Here is a 5000-nt window from a genome sequence, read left to right as displayed (position 1 = left end):
GGTGCAAGGGTATGCCCAGGCACCCTCCCGGGGCTGGTGGTTCCCTGCCGGGGACCAGATGGGATGTGCCCCGGGCAACACCTCCCAGGTGTCCGGGGCTCCCTCCTCCGACCCGCGGCGTGGGCAAGAGCCCGGGACGGGCTCCATGGGTCCCGGGCCCTGCAACCCCGGAACCCTGCTGCCCCGGAGCCCTGCAGCCCCCGAGCCCTGGAGCCCAGCAGCCCCGGAGCCCTGCTGCCCTGGAGCCCTGGAGCCCTGGAGCCCTGGAGCCCGGAGCCCCGGAGCCCCAGAGCCCTGCAGCCGTCGAGCCCTGCAGTCCCCGAGTCCTACAGGCCCGGGGCAGGCAGATTGGGCGTCATTTCGGTCCCGGCCATCTGGTCGCCCCTTTCGCCTCGGCTATCTGGTCGCCTGCAATGCTTTCCTATGGGGGGCGACTAGATGGCCGGACTTCCCTGGAAGTCCCGATGGGGTGCCATTCGCCTCCCGGACCCCAGCAAGGGCTCCAGGAGGTCGGGCACGTTTGCGCCCTGGGTCCCCTCTGTCACCTTGTGTGCTCAGATTACAAGAAATGGGGGTAATTTTCCTCCGGATTGGTAGGGACAAGGTATTCTGGGACCCCCCTCGGCCCAGGGTTCCTCAGCCGGCAGCTGGACATGCCAGGATGCCGCCCCAGCCCCGGATCCGTCCCTGGGCCTGCCGCGTGGCAGGCAGCCCTGGATGGGGTCAGGGGGGCCCGGGCGGGCCCCGGGTCGGGTGCCATGGCCCTGGGCCCGGTCCCCCGGCCTGCCGCACTGCCAAAGGACCAGAACGGGGTTTCCTTCGAGCCCGGGGAGCCTCCCCTTGCTGGGCTGAGTTCAGGAGCTTCGGCCGGGGCCCCTGAGGGCCCGGGGAGGGCGGCCTCCCCATCCCGGGCTCTGTCCTTGGTCCTGCTGCGTGGCAGGGTGCCTGGGACGGGGTCCGGAGGGCCCGGGAAGGCGTCCCCTGCGTCTCCGTGCATCGGAGCCTAGGCTGGGTCCAGGTGCCCGTCCGGGCCCCTTGTCGGGTGCCACGGCCCTGGGCCTCCGGTCCCCACCTTGCCGTTCCCTGGCGCCAGTTCCCTTTTTCGTCGGGGCACAGAGTGGCACCGGCTGGCTTGACTCTCGTGCCCGGCCATCAGTTCTCTGGGATCCCCTCGGCCATCTGGTCTCCGGGATCCCCTCGGGCATCTGGTCTCCCGGATCCCCTCGGCCATCTGGTCTCCAGGATCGCCTCGGTCATCTGGTCTCCTGCAATGCTTTCCTATGGAAGCGACCAGATGGCCGAACTTCCCTGGAAGTCCCGATGAGGTGCCATTTGCCTCCCAGATCCCAGCGAGGGCTCCAGGAGGTCGGGTACCTTCGCGCCTTGGGTCTCCTCTGTCACTCGGTGCGCACGGATTCGAAGAAAGAGGGGTAGCCTTCCTCCGGATTACTAGGGACAAGGTATGCCCAGACACTTCTTGCAGTTCTCTGCCCAGGGGGGACCAGATGAGATGTGCCTGGGAAAAAACCTCCCTTCTCCAGGAGGCCAACGGCATGGCAAAGTACCCGGGAAGGGCTCAACGGGTCCCGGGCAGACCTCTCCCGGGCGTCCGGGGCACCCACCGGGCAGACCTCCCCCGGGGCACCCATCTCCAGGGGGCCAACGGCATGGCACAGTACCCGGGAAGGGCTCCACGGGTCCCGGGCAGACCTCCCCCAGGCGTCCGGGGCACCCATCTCCAGGAGGCCAACGGCATGGCAAAGTACCCGGGAAGGGCTCCTCGGGTCCCGGGCAGACCTCCCCCGGGCGTCCGGGGCACCCACCGGGCAGACCTCCCCCAGACGCGTCCGGGGTACCCATCTCCAGGAGGCCAGCGGCACGGCAAATTACCCGGGAAGGGCTCCACGGGTCCCGGGCAGTCCTCCCCCCCCCCGGGCGTACGTGGTTGTCCGACAGATTCGGGCGGATGTGCTTTTACGAACCGGATCGGAATCGGCCCAAATAATAATAATCCACATTTGTAAAGCGCACAGTCACCCGTAAGGGTCGCTAGGGGCCGTCGGGAAGATTAAGCAAGCTATTGCCCAGAGTCACATGGTGCTGGGCTTTTCTGCCGCCGGCGCCGGGGATCGAACCGTGATCTCCAGATTCCGGAGTCAGCCGCCCCAGCCGCGGCGTCAGCTATTTCCCAGAGTGAAATGGTGCTGGGCTTTTCTGCCGCCGGCGCCGGGGATCGAACCGTGATCTCCAGATTCCGGAGTCAGCCGCCCTAGCCGCGGCGTCAGCTATTTCCCAGAGTGAAATGGTGCTGGGCTTTTCTGCCGCCGGCGCCGGGGATCGAACCGTGATCTCCAGATTCCGGAGTCAGCCGCCCCAGCCGCGGCGTCAGCTATTTCCCAGAGTGAAATGGTGCTGGGCTTTTCTGCCGCCGGCGCCGGGGATCGAACCGTGATCTCCAGATTCCAGAGTCAGCCGCCCTAGCCGCGGCGTCAGCTATTTCCCAGAGTGAAATGGTGCTGGGCTTTTCTGCCGCCGGCGCCGGGGATCGAACCGTGATCTCCAGATTCCGGAGTCAGCCGCCCCAGCCGCGGCGTCAGCTATTTCCCAGAGTGAAATGGTGCTGGGCTTTTCTGCCGCCGGCGCCGGGGATCGAACCGTGATCTCCAGATTCCGGAGTCAGCCGCCCTAGCCGCGGCGTCAGCTATTTCCCAGAGTGAAATGGTGCTGGGCTTTTCTGCCGCCGGCGCCGGGGATCGAACCGTGAATACCGCGTTGTAATGGTACGCGTTGTAACAACATACATCCTCACGGTATGCACCCGTTACAACGCATCTTTTACTCCGCACTACCACTACAACGCGGGCATTACAACGCATACCGTTACAACGCATTGCGCTGGGGGGCGCTCTAGGATAAGAGGTAAGTTTAATTTACTATCCAACTGGTCCTGGTGAGCACCTCCCAGGCCGGATTTTTGGGATATCCCCATCTGGGGAATCACGGTTCGATCCCCGGCGCCGGCGGCAGATCAGAGTGCCCAGGACGGGGTCCGCGGGTCCCGGGCAGTCCTCCCTTCGGGCGTCCGTGCCTGAGAGCTCCGGTGGTCCACCCCGCGCCTGAGGCCCAGCCGGGGTCCCGGAGCCCTGCCTTGCGTGGGCAGGCAGGCAGGAGCCCTACCGCGAAGGCTCGGGGTGGGAAGCACTTTCGATCCCAGCCATCTGGTCTCACGCAATGCTTTCCAATGGGGCGACCAGGTGGCCGGGGTTCCCTGGAAGTCCCGATGAGGTGCCATTTGCCTCCCCGATCCCAGCGAGGGCTCCAGGAGGTCGGGTACTTTCGCGCCTTGGGTCCCCTCTGTCACCTCATGTGCATGGATTAAAAGAAAAGAGGGTGATTTTCCTCCGGATTACTAGGGAGAGGGTCAGTCAGACCTCCGTGTGGTATGGTGATTCTGAATCAGGGGAAGGCAGGACACCCCTCCCAGGCTGGTGAGTGGGACTCCATGATTGGAATAGGCACCGAGGCGAAAATTATCAGTTCCGTGGGATTTTGAGCCCAAGACCCGCCGAGGCGGGGAATCGAACCCTGGTCCCGGGCTAGACCTCTGCATCAGGGTCTGACTCGCTAACCATTGAGCCACACTTCTCCACTGCATGGCCGAGTGCCCGGGACGGGCCTTCACTTTCGCGTCCGCCCTGCAGATGGTCTTTCCTGTCCGTTGCCACCGCGGACGGTCTTTCCCGTCCGCCATCATAATCGGCCCCATCGTCCTGGCTATGTTAAGGGTGACCCGTTAAGCCTGGGGTAAATTAGGATGGCGGATGGTCTTTCCCGTCCGCCGCGGACGGACGGAGGCAGGCAGGCAGGAAAGGCAGGCAGGCAGGCAGGCAGGAGCCCTACCACGAAGGCTCGGGGTGTGAAGCACTTTCGATCCCGGCCATCTGGTCGCACGGTACCGCTCGGGCATCTGGTCGCACGCAATGCTTTCCAATGGGGGAGACCAGATGGCCAAACTTCCCTGGAAGTCCCGATGAGGTGCCATTTGCCTCCCGGATCCCAGCGAGGGCTCCAGGAGGTCGGGTACTTTTGCGCCTTGGGTCCCCTCTGTCACCTCGAGTGCACGGATTACAAGAAAGGGGGGTAATTTTCCTCCGGATTAGTAGGGAGAGGGTCAGTCAGACCTCCGTGTGGTCTTGCGATTCTGAATCAGGGGAAGGCAGGACCTGGGCATGCCCGCCGGGGCCCCCAGGGGCCCGGGTATGTACCTGCCGCTCAGCCCCCTTGCCGATGGGCCTTTTCCTCTGAGTTTGCTCAGGCAGGCCTCCGCGAGGTCTGGCCATGCTGAGACAGGGCCAGGCAGCACCCGGGCCAGCCCGCCGGGGCCCCCAGGGGCCCGGGAACGCACCTGCCTCTCAGCCCCTTCCCGATGGTTCCTTTTCTCCGAGTTTTTTCCTACATTCCGACCTCCGATAGGTCTGGCGGTTCTGAATCCGGGGATGGCAGGACCCGGGCCCACCCGCCGGGGCCCCCAGGGGCCCGGGTACGAACCTGCCTCTCAGCCCCATCGCCGATGGGCCTTTTCCTCCGAGTTTGCTCAGGCAGGCCTCCGTGAGGTCTGGCCATGCTGAGACGGGGCCAGGCAGCACCCGGGCCCGCCTGCCTGTGCTGGCGGTCCCCTTCCTGGGGACCAGATGGGATGTGCCCCGGGCAACACCTCCCAGGCATCCGGGGCTCCCTCCTCCGACCCGCGGCGTGGGGAAGAGCCTGGGACGGGCTCCATGGGTCCTGGGACGGGCTCCATGGGTCCCGGGCCCTGCAACCCCAGAGCCCTGCTGCTCTGGAGCCCTGCAGCCCGCGATCCCTGGAGCCCCGGATCCCCGGAGCCCCGGAGCCCTGCAGCCGTGGAGCCCTGCAGTCCCAGAGCCCTGCAGTCCCGGAGCCCAGGGGCCCCCGCAGCTCCTGAGCCCTACAGGCCCGGGGCAGACAGATTGGCGTCATTT

Source organism: Lissotriton vulgaris, unplaced genomic scaffold, assembly GCF_964263255.1.
Source record: "Lissotriton vulgaris unplaced genomic scaffold, aLisVul1.2 SCAFFOLD_1197, whole genome shotgun sequence".
Classification (NCBI taxonomy): domain Eukaryota; kingdom Metazoa; phylum Chordata; class Amphibia; order Caudata; family Salamandridae; genus Lissotriton; species Lissotriton vulgaris.
The sequence above is the reverse complement of the archived record's forward strand: the minus strand, read 5'-3'. Positions refer to the sequence as shown.